General features: G+C 34.7%; 1 non-coding gene across 1 annotated transcript; it reads right to left on the reverse strand.

The window, feature by feature from the left end:
* Window positions 1-13,613: 13,613 nt before the first annotated feature.
* LOC126010649 (U6 spliceosomal RNA) lies at window positions 13,614-13,720 on the reverse strand. The gene has a single exon (XR_007496667.1). It is a non-coding gene; the product is annotated as a U6 spliceosomal RNA (small nuclear RNA).
* Between the last annotated feature and the right edge of the window lie 4,829 nt (window positions 13,721-18,549).

The raw sequence follows: 18,549 nt of genomic DNA on the forward strand, positions 1-18,549 counted from the left end.
ACAGGTCAGTTTTTAGTAAACCTAATGAAAAGTAAAGTAATTATGAAACTGCAGTTAAATGAATCCTAAATATTTCCACGTTACATCCTAGTCCAAGTTATCTTAATCACTAAATTTGTTCTTATAATGCAACCTACGGGAGAAATTAAATGCTCACTTTGAAATCTTTAAATATGCAACATAACCTGAAAATATTAACACATTTTTCCAATTCACTACTTGTCTTCCAGAAAGGCAATTTTGTGGAAGATTAAAGTGTCCCTTTGTCTTCTACAACAGCTATAAAATTGGCCCAATACTTTCTCTCTTCCTGATAAAATGGTAGCAATTGATTGCTGAATAATTTTAAAGGAATTATTGGGTTCTACGGGAATAACAGAAAAGCAAATTATTGTTATATTTGGAAATTTTTTCCTCTAATGAACTCTTTAGATTTTTCTCTTTGGTATAATTCCAAAAGTTATAAATTAGGAAGAAATGTGTGTTGTCTCCAAAAGGGCAGTTGAACTTTATTCAGAATGCTTAAGAAAACATCCGGTTGGATGTTTGTTGATGGAGCTGTGTCAACTCATCTTCAAGATTCCCCTTACAGAACAGTACAAGTTATAAGCCCAAATGCCTCAAATATTTTAGTATCAGAGAAATCTCATATTCTAGTGGCCAGATTAATTCTAACCAGCTACTGCTGGAGGCCTGGCCATGTTGTTTATTAAGAAGAAACTAAAGGTTAAAGGATAACAAGAAACTGTAAGAATTATGATTAAACATGGAAAATTGGCAGAAAAGTTGTGTGCAATGGTAGATTATGTGTACATGTGTATTTTGTGTACTTTTATCTCTATGCATGTGTGTTCAGTAATTCTTCAAGAATCATTTCAATACTAAGAAGTTAACCCACCCAGACCCAACATAATCTTGAAACACAAGAGTTGAGTCACAGAATATTATGGTATTTTCCAGATGTGGTGAGGTTATTATTTGGCTCAAAAGTTTTGTCTGCCATGCCTCTAATCTCCTTTCATTTCTGGGTTGTAGCAATAGGCAACTTTTGGATAAAGGAATTCAGAGACGGGAATTAAGGTCATGAATGTGTGACTCTACAAAGAGAGGAATTCAAAATAGATTACTCAAAGAGTTCTTCCGTGCTTTTGATCTTTTAATCAAATTATATATAAAACATTACATGTCTCAGACATTCTTAAAAAGAAGAGCTTGATTTATTTTCTTCATTTAATCTCTATCATCAGATACTATTTAAAACTCATTAGGAACTCATTTTCAACAATGGGAAACCAACTACCATTTTAGAATAGTATCATATTTAAGAATAAATCTAAAATGTATATATATAGAGAGACATTAGATAAATTGAGATGACTTAATCATAAATAGTCATTGCATATGCTGAATATATGATCAAGCGAGTTGTTTAATTGAAACTATATTTAGCATCATGCATATGTTTAATGAGTAACTCAAGTTCTGAGCATGAGAACTTCTGTAATAGTAGGTAGCAGATGGATCTTGGTTTATTCTCATATTGAAGAAAACTTCCAATGGAAGTGGCTGCTGAGCTATTATTAATGTATTAATAGGAGTCAAGTTAGCAAAGAATTTAAAAAAGAGAGATATAACAGTATCTATGCAGTTCTTGATATTTTTGTACTTTTAAATTGGGAGGGTTGGGCCACACCTGGTGACATTCAGGGGTTACTCCTGGCTAGGCACTCAGAAATTGCTCCTGGCTTGGGGACCATATAGGACGCTGGGGGATAGAACAGCGATCTGTTCTAGGTTATCAGGTCCAAGGCAAATGCCCTACCGCTTGCATCCCCTCTCTGACCCCAGATATTTTCATATTTTTAATACCTAAAATCCTAATGGTTTTTATGTTTTAGGAGAGTTTTAATATATACTTATCAGAGTTACTTATCTGTTTAAACTGAATCTAATATATTCTAAACTGAGAAAAACAAATGACAGACTCTCTAAAAAGAGACTATTTCTTTTTTTAATTAAATTATTTAATTAAATCACCATGAGATACAGTTATAAAGTTTTTGATGATTGTGTTTTGGTCATACAGTATTCAACACCCAGAGCAAATTTCCTACCATCAATGCAAAGACAATTTCTGATTTGACTAAAGACCATGATTGGCTCAAATTCCAGCTATATAGAATGATTTGTGAATATTTATAAGATCCAAGTAGCTTCCAAAATACAGCCATGCTGTTTTCCTCGCTTTCCACATTTCTAATTACTAGAAATCCCTACCACTGGTTTCATTCCTTTGGATTACTCAACCTTTGTAAATTTAGTACAATGTCTTTATAAAATCACATAGATTTATTTGACAGGACTTGGCAAGACACTATAAGATCTGAATCATTGTCTCCCCATGTGCCCCCATTACATCTCATGTATTTCTCCCCAAGCTCATTTAATCCAACTCTCATTTCATCAAACCACTTTATTTCTTCTCATCTCATTCATTATCTTTACAGATGTTCTTGATTCTCTTCATTCTATTTCTTTTCTAGTAACTTGCTTACTTAGATCTTAATACATATTTCAATCAGGTAAGCCTCCTGACTAAAGTTAGATTGCTTTCTTACTAATGGGTAGCTAACATCTGCCAATGCTTCTTGAATTTTATCACTCTTGAAATTAACTGAGCAATACAATTAACTAGTGATTTGATTCTTATATACTACATATATTACACTGAATAAGCTATGCTTTATTCACAAAAGCAAGGTTATGTATGTTTTCTTTCTGTCCCTATTTGCACAAACCAATTCCTAGTAGACATTCAGGGAACTGAATAAAGGAAATAATAGAGGGGTAGGAAGAGTATATAGAAAAACTCAGGCATGCACCAAGAAAAGGGTCTGTGCATCAGTCTTCTTTTAAACAATGCTGAGTGATTTAGGTGGAATTGATTCTATCCTAGGCCATGTGTCCCAAGTATCTCCCTGCCCTTGATCCCCCCTAATATGTTTAGAGATGGTCATGTGGCTTCAAATGAGTCTATTAATGTTCTTTCCAAGATTACTTCTCCACTAGGTTTTGGGGACAATTCTCTTGTTTCCTCTCAAAAGGCAAGATGAAAGGAGAAATGCAAATGAAGAGATTTGTAGTCTGCTCATTTGCTGCATGGAAGAAGTCAGCATGAGGAAAAAATCAGGATCAGGGCACAAGTCAGAAAGTAGAAAATTAAGAGTTGGACAGAGAGCATGTGGGGAAACAGAATAATTAAGATCAGAGAGCTAGCTTTTTATGACCTCCCTGCTGATTCAGCCACACAAGGAGGGCTGGCTCCCTACTCAGAGTTTTCAGTTAGTTTTCATTGATACAAATCAATTCACTTGATTAAAAAAAACTTTAAATTATATTTCTTTTGCTTCCTGGAATAAAAATTCTAATAAAACTAGGAGAGGCAGGACCCTTGGGAGAGTTTCTCAGTATAGATTAATGTTTTATGTTCAAACTATTCAAAGGATCAAGAGCACTCACAGTTTAGCATAATACAGAAGACCCAAAAATACTGGCTGATGAAAGAATGAATGGCTTAATACTCACTGTAAATATTTCCAAGAACAAAGAGAAAAAAATTTAATTTGAGATGCAGGGTGGTTATGGTGGGCCAGTGGGAAATTCAACCTGAGTAGCAAGTGAACAAGATAGTAATTATGAGGCAAGTAAATGTTGGGCTGGAATGTCAAGGAACTGAGACTGGGTTTGAATCTTTGCCTTATAGTTTACCTATTCTGAGCTAAGAGCTAGTTACTTAATATTTGAATTTACAGATTTCTAATAATTTTTCATCAAGCCAACTATATAATTATTGCTAAAATTACACAAGCAATTAATAAAGCACATGTATATGATTCTATATACTCATACACACAAGTAGCTTGACAATTTACTTAAATGAGAAGGACATGATACCTAATGGATAATATTAAAATTAATAGGCAATTTAATTGTGGTTACATGAGGATCATCTGGAAGCTTCTTGCTCAGAGGCTTCATGTTCTGAGTTAGGCTTTCTGACTGCAAAATAACTGTGTTGTTATGTTGTTATGTTTTAGAAGAGTTTTAATATATACTTATCAGAGTTGTGGTCTTAAGTTAATAGATTGACACAATATGTCTGTGGTAATTACACCCCTAGCTTGGCATTTTAAAGTCTAGAAAAACTTGTAAACTTTATTTAACACCTCAGAGCATAGAAGTATGTAATAGTTAAAGTTGTGAATAATCTGTGTGTTTGTTATTTAGAATACTTATTGTGTAAGAGAATGTGACATCAGTTTTATATTCATTTTGACTTTTAAGTATATATATGCATATATATGAGATTATCATTTTATTACTGTTCACATGTCACATGAGAAAACTGAGTCACTAAAGAGGAATTATACAGGGTAATGGAGTTCTGAAGCAACAAATAAGATTAATATTGAAGTCTTTTGGATCTAAACTATTTTAAAATTTCAAGTAAAAGTTGAAAAGTAAATTTCAAGTAAAAGTTGTTAGAGAATGTGTTACTCAAGAATTGAAATGTCTAAGATAAGTTGATTTATTATATTGACAATGTACTGTACTCAAGAGCTCTATCAGTGTGCAATTTTTAAGCAAGTTACTAAACACTTTACTGATACCTTTCTATAATTTCAGTGAATTCAATGTCTCGTAAAGCTTTTTCAACTGAGTACTTAGAGACATCATTCACTTGATTTAAATATTGAATATCTTATTATAGGAGCTTAGAATAGTAATTTGTAGGGAATATGTACTATATAAATAATTGTTATATAAATACTAGAAATAAGTGTTTATAAAAATGGTTATAATGTACTATATATCTTAATGTCATATATTTTAATTACATAAGAAAATAAAGTGATCAAATTAAAAAGGGTAGTTTAAATACTTAGAAGAATTTTTTGTTGTTGTTTGTTTTTGGACCACACCCGTTTTGACGCTCAGGGGTTACTCCTGGCTATGCACTCAGAAATCGCTCCTGGCTTGGGGGGACCAAATGGGACACCGGGGGATCGAACCACTGTCCGTCCTATGCTAGCGCATGCAAGGCAGACACCTTACCTCTAGTGCCACCTCTCTGGCCCCTACTTAGAAGAATTTAACTGAATGTTATGTGGAATTGGTGGCTTAAGATGCTTTGGAATACTGAAAATGAGCAAATTGATTGCTATCTTTATTCAATAAAAGTTATTTAAATTTTATATTATTGATTAATATATGATATACTTGAAAAAAAGGCCATGATATGCCCTTGGAATCAGGGACATGACTCAAAGAACTGGGCACATTTTTATGATTGAAGTATGACTAGGTTTGATCCCCTGAGAATCACCCACTAAAGTCTCTCAATAAAAAATTAATCTATACAAATTAAATTAAAAGTTTAAAGAAATGCTAAGGCTCTCTACTTATTTATTTTAATAAATAGGGTATTAATTCAGATCCTATTACTACTGAAAGTTATTTTTGTATTTACTGAGTTATTTCTGTTTCCAAACTCAAAAGCTACTCTTCTTTGATAAATACTTTTATAGTAAATGGTGAGGATTAAGGTAAAACAGAAAATCACTTTTTTTTTTTGCCTTTTATAAATTACCCTCCAATGTATGTTAACAAGCTACTTTTCCATTAGTATATGTTTTCTGAAAACTTGTATCTTCCTTTTGGATGAACACTTCATGTACTTTTGTTTTCTGTGTGTGAAACCAATCCCTTTTGAATCGCACAAAATACACTTAATAATTATATGCATTGGTAATATAAGACTTAAAAATTAACTATACTTTCCTGCAGAAAAGATTGTAGATAACAGTAGGAAATAACCACACTATACTGAGAGAACAAAACAGATATCATTTCTAATTCAGAACTGACAAGAAAAAAAACTATTTTTCTGAGTAAAATAATGTTTCCCTTATAAAATTTGTTTTAATGGCTAATCTTTTTTTTTTTTGTGTGGTTTTTGGGTCACACCCGGCAGTGCTCAGGGGTTACTCCTGGCTTCATGCTCAGAAATTGCTCCTGGCAGGCACGGGGAACCATATGGGATGCCAGGATTCAAACCGATGACCTTCTGCATGAAAGGCAAACGCCTTACCTCCTTGCTATCTCTCCGGCCCTAATGGCTAATCTTTTGAAAAATTTTAGTATATAGCTTTTGTAAAATATTTTACTCAATATATTTAATGTTTCTATATACTTTTCCATGTGAAACACAGAAACATAATTTTACCAGTAATGTTTGTTGTCCTTAGTGGTAACCAGTCAGAAGAGAGTGATTTGGGAGAGGAAGGAAAGAAGAGAGAGTCAGAAGCATAAATATATTATTTTTTGCTATTTCCCCACCTTGGGAATTTATTGACAGTTTCTGTGATGAAATGGCACAAGGTAACAACTATGTTGAAATACCAAGGAGGAAAATAAAGTTTATATTTGCTTGTTTATTTTAGTTTCCTTTTAAAACAAAGTTTACCTTGATGACTTAACTTTGCATTATTGCTTCATTAGAATAATATACTTCATGTACTTTAAGCACTAGGAGAGGAGAGCAATTATAAATCAACAGCATCCATTATTTGGAGATGAGGATTTTGTTTTCATCAGGATTGAAGAAGTCAGGTATGAGATCTGCCTGGAACTCTGGGGTGGGGCCTGGGAGAGTAAGATGTGGAGATAGTGGGGGTATGACCAAGAAATGAAATGGTTAAAAGAAAAATTGGAGGAAGAGAAGAACTCTAAGACACAATTACTTAGAGATTATATCTTAGATCATTTCTACTTGCATGTATTTTTATGTAAATACCCCATGGATGATAAAATAGCATGAATTCATCCTGCACAGCCATAATTAAATTTCTATTGCTCCTGGGAATATATTTCATATAAAGTTATGGCATTTATGATTTAATAATATATTAGTGATGGTTGATGTATAGAACTGGGAAAATATTTTGCCTGCTGCTGCAAAATTCTGGTCCATGTGACAGATTAAACTGGTGTCTCCTGCTTTTCTCTGTTTTTCTTAGACTTTTATCTGACAACTCTCATTTTTTGGCATTAGGGAGGTACATTTGGTTCAGGTTTCTTGGGTGCATACTAATTCTCATAGGAAAGTATCTAGAATCGTTTGCTTTTTAAATATAAAATATAGCTGGCGAGAAGAGCTGTCTTACATAGATATGTAGTTCTTACACTTTATTGTCCAATCAGCTTTAATTTTTCCAACCTGGAAATTATCTCTTTTATCTTTTTTATTTTCCAATGGAAACTTATTTCCTTAATTTTTACCTTTTTTCTATAAGTAAGGAGAACCCCATGCTTTTTTTTTTTTTCTGAAGCTTTATACTTCATAGAACAATGCTGGCCACCATATATGCCTGCAAGCTGGAAGTTATTCCAAATTGTTACCAAAAGGAAGAAGAAGGGGTAGCAGGAAGTACAAGTAAGGCCTGTCATGCATCTGGTCCAGTTCTTCCCACATGTGATTCCCCCCAACTTGCTAGAGACGAGAGCACTAAAAAGGACTGAACCCTGAGAGTACAGATGTACGGCCAAGAAAACAATGGAGGAGGACTGTCCAATTGAAGAGATGTCTTTTTTCTCTTATTTTAATATAAGCTATTGTGAAAACAAGTGGGAAATGATATCTTAGTTGGCGTATTAATATTTCAGAAACTGTGAATGGCTACTCAAAGTTTCTGCTTTAAATGGCTTTTGAATTTACATTAAGGGCTCTGGTATCAATTAATGTATGTCCTGCAATAACATACATGTTTGAAGTATGCAAATGAAACAAAATATAGGCCTCTTTAAAAATACTGTTGAGATCCATTAGACTTCTTGGACAAAGTTGTTAACTTTTTCCTCCAAATCACACATTTCAGAGGACACTATGAATGGTTGTTTCCAAGATGAAAAATTCTTAGATAGTACAATGGTTTGTATTTGTATATAAACACATATAAAGTATATCTGTCATATTTAAATTTATTTGGGGTAGGGGCACACCCTGTGATGCTCAGGGGCTACTCCTGATTATTTGCCCAGAAATATTTCCTGGCTTAGGGAACCATATGGGACTGGGGGGATTGAACCATGGTCTGTCCTTGGTCAGCCCTGTGCAAAGCAAACGCCCTGCAGTGGCTCCATCGCTCCAGCCCCATATTTAAATTTATTTTTGTTGTTGTTGTTGTTGTTGTTTTTGTTTGTTTGGTTTTTGGTTTTTGGGCCACACCCGGCAGTGCTCAGGGGTTACTCCTGGCTGTCTGCTCAGAAATAGCTCCTGGCAGGCACGGGGGACCATATGGGACACTGGGATTTGAACCAACCACCTTAGGTCCTGGATCGCTGCTTGCAAGGCAAACAACGCTGTGCTATCTCTCCGGGCCCCCATATTTAAATTTCTAAGGGGGGAGAAAGGGCAAAAATACACAAAAAGGTTCTTTGGCAGGGGACTGATAATGAAAAAGAAGGCTGAGAAACACTAATCTAAGCGGAGGCACTTGATAAATTGATGAGATTATTTAAGTTCATTTCTACAACCTTGATCACTCTTGGTCTGAAGTTTATGCTTCGTAAACAGAATTTTTTTCCTTTGTGGTTCTGCTCCTTTGATGTTGAAGACTCGGATCATTTCTCACAGCTGTGAAACTTTGGGTATTTCTTAGATGGCATGTTGGGAGGAGGCTAGATATGTGAAAAACAAAATGACATTTTCCAATGTTTTATTTAATTGAACTGAATTTGACCTTTGCATTGGCCTAAGAAAACCCTAAATTATGGAACAACATTGCCACATGTCACCACTCATAATGTGTAAGTATTAGTCTTTTTTATGAAGTTGTAATTTATATGCCTTACCAATTCTCATGATCCAAATCAAATATCTCCCTGTTTTCAAATTTAAATAAAGCTTCAAGGTTCATAGACCAATTATATTTTCTTCTAAATTGCTAGAAAAGCATGCATCTAATAATTATTATGCTGTGTTTCTTAGCAATATTTGCATCACTGACTATGTTTGGAACTAACCAGGGGTAGGGGAAATGAATTTATATTTCCATAAATTTATTTATATATTCTGAATTCTAACTAGTAGATGATAATAGTTGGGGTGGTAGTGCTATTTATTTATACATAGAATATAATATGCAAAAACATTGATATTCCATTGGAAGCGGCAAGAGTCCATGATCAAAGATGCAGTTTTTTTCTGAACTTTTACTAGAAGGACTCAACTAAATTACTTTTGGTGCTCATCTGCAATTATAACAACCCTGCAACATTTATTTTGATAAAATATTTGATTAAGGTTTCACCCCACAAATGTTCAAAATTAATAGAACTAAATTAATTTTCTTCTTATATTCCATAGAGCCTTTTTTAATTTCTCTCCCATTTGACTGATGCTGCCACAATTAATTTTTTTTTTTTTTTTTTTTTTTTTTTGGTTTTTGGGCCACACCTGGCGGTGCTCAGGGGTGACTCCTGGCTGTCTGCTCAGAAATAGCTCCTGGCAGGCACGGGGGACCATATGGGACACCAGGATTCGAACCAACCACCTTTGGTCCTGGATCGGCTACTTGCAAGGCAAACACCGCTGTACTATCTCTCCGGGCCCCACAATTAATATTTTTAAACCTGAAAGTTGGATACTAAACTGGCCTTTCTACATCATGCCAATCATATTTCTACCCAATTAAAATTTTCTCAATTTTTCTCAACTTCTTTTGTGACAGAAACAACTTTATGGAAGTTATATACATTTAGTAGTTGGTATATGGAGGTATTTTTTAATCAGTTCAGGGATGTTTCAATTTCCAGCGAGGATGTTTCATAAATTGTACTGCTCAAGTCATTGATTATATTCAAAGAAATGAACAGTGATATGAAATGTAAACTATAAATACAAACTGATTAGTTTTTAAAATGAAATTAAACTAAAGTTGACTTTATTACACACAGAAAAGAAGATAAGACTGAGTATTTGTTAGTGAGGCTACTTATATAGTACTAAAGGAGTTTTATAGCTTGAACTCTCACTCATTCCTTAACTAGTTCTAAAACATTTTTCATGAAATATTGTTGTCCTTAGACATGCTACAAAACATGAAATGTAGAACATCAATTAGTTACTATTACCCTATAGCCATTGATGGTTCTTTTTGAAAATACAAAACACAAATTCCCACACACAGAAACACAGAAAGAAAAGTATAAAGTATCTAGAGTTAATGATACTAAAAATGCATAAGTTTAATTGTCTATAAAATGACTGGTACACAGATTATGAAACTTGCTAAGAACAACTCCTTTATATTTACCTGTTTTAACAAAAACATTTCCACAGGGCATAGAACTTATAAAATGACTTTTCTTTTCTTTTCTATTTTCTCACCCCCCGACTTTTTATTTTTAAACAAGTATTATAATTGTCATAAAATGTTCGAGTGTCACATGACTTTATGTGCACTCTTCTTTCTTCCAATTTTCCTAGTCCAACTTGTCCTTTTACTCCAGGATTATGATAATCCAATAAAATGTATATAAAATGTTTAACTGAAGTAACACCTTGTATTAAAAGTTTCTAGTGTTATAATTTGGCATTTTTCACAATGATCAACTTAAAAATCAAGTTTTTATCCACCATCATAAACTGAACTCCCTTCATTATGGTAAAAAATCTCTTTCTGTATCTAAGATTGTATTTTTAAATTTTTTGTTAATTCGTTTGCTTTTTGAAAAATATTTTATGACCAACAAAAATGAATTTATCTAGTATTTTTATTTCTTTCTTTGATCTATTTCCTTTAGTATATAGCTTCAAGTTTGATCCATATTGCTGCAAATAACAATATTAATTATTTTTGCTAATTAAATAATAACCAGTTGCAAATAAATGTCAGATATTCGATATCCACTTATCAGTTTATGGGTCCTTCTTTCCATATTTTAAGAATTGCTACTATGAAGTACTTTATTGTCACTATGAGCATGAGAGTTATTGTATCTTTTGGTAATATTGTTTTTAATATACTATAGATAAGAATTATTTCATCCTGAAATTGAATAATCGTGCCATGTGATATATATTTTTAAGATTTTGGGAAAATTCTATTAGTAGCTGTGTAATTTTACATCCTCACTAGTGGTGCATCATATTCATTTTTCTCCACATCAATGCCAACATTTGTTATTTACTATAAGTGTAATATAGTAATTCTAGCAGGTTTTAGGTGACATTACATTGTATTTGTATTTTTTTCATCCATAGGATATAAAAATTGTTTTCACATACCTGTTGGCAATCTACATGTTTTCTTTGATAAAATGCCTGATTTAATACTAGGCCAATTCTATAATCAGGTTATATTTCTTATTATTTAGTTAAATGAATTGTTAGTGTCTTTTTTTATTTATTTTTATTATTATTTTAATTATGACAACAAAGATGTAAAGAAGAGGACAGGGTAAAGTTACAGTGGAAGCCCAATCACCCATAAACAGAATTCTCGGTAGTCCCATCGATGATGTCCCAGCCTTGAACTTTCAGCCAAAGAGCATTTAGAAAAACAAAACTGAACCCATGTACAGTACAATTACTTGTCCCTCAGATCCCCAGTTGTAGTACATACTATTTCTTAGCAGCACACAATATAATCTAAAGACATTATACTTATGTAGCTCCTTAAACATTGAGGGCAAAGTACATTTCTCTAGTTCCATGTACATACTAACTAGTTTAAGTTAACCTCAAAAGTTTTAGTGGCTTGTTTTTCTTAAGGGTTGGAGTCAAGGGAACATAGTAAAAAATGGTATTCAAGTGGCATTTGTTTGCATAGGCCCACCAAAACATAAGGGACATGGAAAGACAAATTATGGTCTAAATACAAGGAGACCCTAACCCTGAAGTTTCCTGGCACAGGATTGACTCTAGGCTCCAGGCAAATTAGTTTGTTCAATTCAAGTCATCCTCTGTAGTGGCAATACACCTCCATTCCTCACATAGTCTCTGTTGTTGGTATCATGCTTCTGTATTAAAGATCCTGGAGTCTGCATGTCCCATATTGCAGTCAGGATGGTGCATAGCATCCTCTCGTTTCACCTCCCACTTAAGGGGCACTAGAGAGAACCATGTCCTGTAGAGCAGGTCATTGTTGCTGTCAAGTCTTCTCGGTGGAAACGGAAGTCTCTTTATAAGAGGTCGATGTCAGACCCTTGGTAGTGTCTTTCCTGGTAGAGGACTGCTTCCCGCTGTTGCTCTAAAAGACCTTGGATGTTTCGTAGATAGCTTGCCTGGTTCCGGCGTGTATGGAGGATGCCCATTCTTCTGAAGCCTGTGCCAGTTCATTATATCAATGTTCAGGGTGTAAGGTACATTGTACTGAGATTTATTAGATAAGAACTTATCTGTATGTATTTTTTTCCCATTTTAATGTGTCTATGCAAACAAGGATCAATGCCATGGGGCATTATTGGTGCATCTGAAGGCAATAGGGACAAGACCAGAAATTTCCATGACATAGTTCAATCATAGGCATCAAACTGAGGGACAGTTCCACCAACACTCCTTACTTAACAGCTTACAAAGAAAAGATAAGATGAAAAGTGAATAGAAACATCATGGTAGAAGAATATATACAGAGTTACATCAGTTAAAGAAAATACCCATAAAATATTCAAAAGATATGTGTTCAATTTGTGTCCTTCTAAATAGTTCTGGGATTTGTTAGATATACTGTATGTCTTAGGTTAGACATAAGAACTATGTGTTACTGAAGTTAAGAAGGGTAAATCGGGGGTACTGAAGGTTGGAAGGAGCAAATGTTCGCGCGGGGGCTCTAGCCCCCGCGCGGTTTGCAAAATGTAGACTGGTATGAGATTACCAGTGACAAACTGAGTATAGCTGAGCCGCTCTCTGCCACCCACCAGATCCAGCTCCACCCCCTAAGCCCAACCCTAGGCCAGTGTCCCGGCCCGGCCTGGGGGTGGGGAAAACCCAGGGTGCCCCGTCAGCTCCTCCCAGAAACCCACCTGGAGATCCGGAGGAATGGGGGAGAGGGAGGTCGTGTGACCCAATTGCGGGCCCCCCTGACCCTGGGCTGGACTTAAAGGCCGCTGGCCCATGAGGGGCCTGCCAGCTGGCCGTCCATGCCGGCTAAAATCTTGCTCCGGGAAGGGAGAGAGACCTCCCAAGCCCGAAGTTCAGGGACTGGAGCCCCCCCCCCAGGCCAGTGTCCCGGCCCGGCCTGGGGGTGGGGAAAACCCAGGGTGCCCCGTCAGCTCCTCCCAGAAACCCACCTGGAGATCCGGAGGAATGGGGGAGAGAGTGTTAGTGTCTTTTAAATATTAACTCTTTGTTATATTTAAGAAGAAACATATTCTTTCATTATATAGATTGCCTTTACATTATGATGATGTTTCCTATCACTGTGAAAAACATTTAATTTTAATATTATCACAATTATTTTTTATTTTTTATTTTTTTTTGCCATTAGAGTTGAATACCTAAGATTTATATCAAAAAGCTTTAAACCATGTTTTTTATTTCTTTTTTTTTTTTAAATATGGAATGCTTCACGAATTTAAGTGTCATCCTTGAACAGAGGCCATGGTAATCTTCTCTGTATCGTTCCAATTTTAGTATATGTGCTGCCGAAGTGAGCACAAGCCATGTTTTTTTTCTATGTATTTTATAATTTTGAGTTTGACATTCAAGTTTTCATCCAGTTTAAATAAACATTTCTGTGTTTTATAAAACAGATATATAATTTCATTCTTTCACATGTGGATATTCAGTTTACCTAATATAATTTCTTAGACATTTTCTCTATTATATGGTTCTTATTCCTGTGTCATAAATTAATTGTCCACACATGTGTGAGTTTAAAATTTTGTCCTCAGGGGCCGGGTAGGTGGCGCTGGAGGTAAGGTGTCTGCCTTGCAAGCGCTAGCCAAGGAAGGACCGAGGTTCGATCCCCCGGCGTCCCATATGGTCCCCCCAAGCCAGGGGGCGATTTCTGAGCACATAGCCAGGAGTAACCCCTGAGCGTCAAACGGGTGTGGCCCAAAAACCAAAAAAAAAAAAAAAATTTTGTCCTCAATTACATTCTAATCTCATGTGTCTATTTCATCACAATATCAGTGAGTTTCGATTACTAGTTTATTAATGTATTTTGAAGTAAGAGAACTTGGCCTCTTCATTTTTCTTTTCTAAGAATTGCTTTGTATATTTTAGGGATTTTCATAGCTCATACAAATTTTGGATTCTTTTATTATACTTCTATGAATGTTAGCAGGATTGTCATATATATTAGATTGAATTTGTATATTAGTTTCCTTGGAATAAACATTTTCTCAGTAGTAATTCTTTCAATAATTTTATATTAAAATTTTGTAGTATCACACCAGCAGAGCAAAAATGGAATCCACAATTCAATATACATAGAAAACATAATTAAAATCTACAAATAAAACTAAGGAGTCTAAATTTTCCCAAATTATGCCTCTCCAAATAAAACTCCTACATATCTACAAATCAAATAGTTTTTAACCTCTGAACTGTGACTAGATCTGGAAATCTATATTAATCTTGTCAGTCGTTTTCTTACTCAGAAATGATATATCATAAAATTGTAAATTTGAATTTCATAGACACATGTCTTCTCATGTATAGAAGCTCAAAAAATTATACACAACTAACGAGTATTCTCATAGATAGATGTTAAATACTATCATCCCCTCCATTTACTATCCTATCTCACAGATCATCCTGTTCTGACAGTAAACAAACTACCCCAAATGAATAAAATGTCTGAAAGAAGAAACCGGAATTACTGTAGAGTTAATGGCACCAACTTTACAGCCCATGGCTTTTGACACAGAGAGATATTCTGTTAAATAATAAATATGCTGGGAACAGGGGTGGAGGGAGGACAACATTGGTGGTTGCAATGCCACTGATTCAATGCCACTATGTACCTAAATTCTACTGTGAATGATTTATATTCAATGATTTGGTCAAAATAAAAATTATAAATATAAAAAATAAGTAATCTGGGGCTGGAATGATAGTAGCACAGAAGGTTGCCTGTGTTGTATGAGGTGGATCTGACTGTGATCATAGTCATTTCATATAGTCCTCCAGTACTGCCCGGAGTGCTCAGGGGTTACTCCTGGCTCTATGCTCAGAAATCGCTCCTGGCAGGCTCTGAGGACCATATGAGTGCTGGGATTTGAACCACCTACCTTCTGCATGAAAGGCAAATGCCTTACCTCCATGCTATCTCTCCGCACCCCCCCCACAGAAGTAATTTCTGAGTGCAAAATCAGTAGTTACTGAGCATTGTTGGGTGTGGCCCCGAAACAAACAAACAAACAAACAAGCAAAAGAAGTAACATGATAAACTGGACCACAAACCTATAAAGTTCATCAGCCCAGTCACTGCACAAACCAATTTATTAGCAAACCTATCAAAATATTACAATCAGGAAAGAAATCTTCTAAGAATTTTATCCCTTCAAAGGATCAATTTTCACAATTAAGTACCCCTATTTAAGACAACAAATAAATTTAGTGGAATGTGGTCTGGCAACTATCTGTACAAAATAAGCTACACTCAATATGAAAAAGAATTTTTTAAAAAAATAGAATTTGCACATACACACTTCTGTTTGTATAAGCAATCTTCTGTTTTGTACATGACCCTATACTGTGTTGAAATAGTTGCTGAAAATGTCCTGGAGCCACTGTGATTTAGCTGCTTGGTTTTTACTTGATATCAGCAATTAGAGTACAATTGCTGACCTAGGGGCAAATTCAAGTTCTTTTTTGCCTTAGAGCTAAATATGTGTATGTATCTGAAAAAGAAAGTGTACTTTAAAAATTGGTAGGTTAGAGTGTTTGGGGGCTCAAAATCCAACTTCTGAAATAATAACTGTTCTTATAATTTGATTATTTTCACAGTGTCAACTTTTAAGCATCTAGCTCCCAAATGAATCAGTTAGCAAGTGTTCTTTAATATCTTGTTTTAGAAATACCCACTAGAAATCTTTTTTAAAAAGTTTTATATAGGGGCCGGGAAGGTGGCGTGAGAGGTAAGGTGTCTGCCTTGCAAGCGCTAGCATAGGACGGACCACGGTTCGATCCCCAGGTGTCCCATATGGTCCCCCCCAAGCCAGGGGCAATTTCTGAGCACATAGCCAGGAGTAAACCCTGAGCGTCAAACGGGTGTGGCCCAAAAACCAAAAAGAAAATTTTTTTACAATAATATTTTTATTTAAGCACCATGACTACAAATATGTTTGTAGTTGGACTTCAGTTATTAAAAAAAACACCCCTCCCCTTCACCAGTGCAACATTCCCACCACCAATGCCTCCCAACTCCCTCTTCCCACAACCCCTGCCTGTAATCTAGACAGGCATTCTACTTCTCTCACTTATTAACATTGTCATGATAGTTGTTAGTGTAGTTATAATAAATAAATATAAAAGAAATTCTTAGGGGAAACTAGTTACTTCATAACTGAAAGGAGTTGCACAGTAACGAATGGAAATGATAGAGGAAAGTTTAGCTTCATAGCATCAAAACAATGGTAAATTAGGGCAGAGGATGGTGCTGAATATTACAACTGAAAATGGTTCAATAATGATGGAGACATTATATTTTCTTAGAAAACAGTTTAATTTAATAGTTTCTTGAAAATTTAGTGACATATAGGACTGTTCACAAAGCAGATTAAAAAGTGATACATGAGAAACAGCAAAGATAATAGCTAACAGAACAGGGCACTAAAATTTATCATCAGTAATGAGTTATGTCCCATGAATCAAAATGGTAATGCTCTATATCATGTAGAAAACAAATAGTGTGACTTCTCCCTTAATTCTTAAAGCAAGCAAAAGGGTTTCATGCATCTTCCCAAGATATTTCTAACATACTTTTCTTCGAAGTAGCTAGAAATAAATCACATCATGAATAGTTAAGTAATGGGGATGTTTGGATTGAAATAAAATAATAGTCCAAAGGTAATGTAAGGGTACCAGGAAAGGAAATAGCTACTCTTTATTAATTTAGAAAAAAAGTAGACAGTACAGAAAGGCAGACTTCAACTACACATAACTAAGGAAACGTAGATCCATATTTTGTGTTCTTTGCCCTTAATTTATTGTTGTTAATCTTGCGAAGCCCTACACACATGACTGTGGTGCTCACGTGATTTTCTTTTGTGGTGATGGTGACGCTCACTGGGAATTTCACGTCACATTTTGCTATTCTTTCACTTCATTGCTGTGCTTCCTGATATGTGTTCATACATGTGCTTATAGGGATTTCACTTGCTACTTATGGTACTTGTGCATCTTTGGTTGCAATGTTTGACTAGGATTAAGTTCTGGCCTACTTATACCTGACTGTGATATTATTGAAAACCACTGTGGAATTTGGGATCATAAGGAGAAGAATTGTTCGACAGACTTAAATAGCAGAGCTGCCATGATGCATGGGAAAGCACCATGGATTGAACCATGACCATATATTTGCAGTGTTCTAAGCCACTGATTTCTAAGGAAATATGCTTAATATGACATACTAATAATTAAATTGAATTCTATGAAAGTGATCTTCAGGTCACAGATGAGATGCTAGAGAGCTCAAGCAGTTTGTTGATGAGCATGTGAAAGGAAAGTATATGGTTATATTTTTGTTTCATTTTTTGCAATAAGGTTGTCTATTTTATTCAGTCATGCAGGATTACTGTACTATGTTCTATTAGAAAAATACCAAAGACTTACCCATACTGAAATAAGTGGTTAAGCCCTTGTCTTCCACTAAAACTTTAGTTAACTTCTACCACAATGCCAGGAGGTCAAGTTTTGACTTTGGAATCAAAATACTATATATATATATATATATATATATATATATGTACATATATATCAGTAACAGTCAATTCTAAAAATAATGCTTTCTAAATAATTCTTCTAATAATGTCCTCACATCTAATTAGTGTTCTAGGCATCACTACTATTATTTTTCATTTCTTTACCACTTGTACTTGGTGTTAGCTGATTTAGAACTCTACACTCACAGTAACCACAGTTTTGCCTGAGATAGTTCTGAGTTATCTATGTTGTCCAAGTATAAAATAAATCAAGTACATTTTCGCTTCCCTATATTTTCATCTGCCTATCTCATTTCCAATAACAGATCCTATCGCATCCATTACCTTTGGATATAGCATATCCTGGAGTAATCTATGTCTATCATATCCTAGAGGTAATCTATGCTTTGTGTTATGTTAATAAAAATTCATAAATACCATAACTTGTTCTGGCATTGTATAGCAGTCCAATACAAAACAATTAAATAAATTTAGTGTATACAAGTGTCATTTAACACAAGTGAGAACTGTCTATATTTGCTGTGTTTTCCAACAAATAGCCCTGAAAGAATTATTTCTACCCAATTAGAGTTGTTAGAAATAATGACACAGATC

The sequence above is a fragment of the Suncus etruscus genome, chromosome 5, assembly GCF_024139225.1.
Source record: "Suncus etruscus isolate mSunEtr1 chromosome 5, mSunEtr1.pri.cur, whole genome shotgun sequence".
Classification (NCBI taxonomy): domain Eukaryota; kingdom Metazoa; phylum Chordata; class Mammalia; order Eulipotyphla; family Soricidae; genus Suncus; species Suncus etruscus.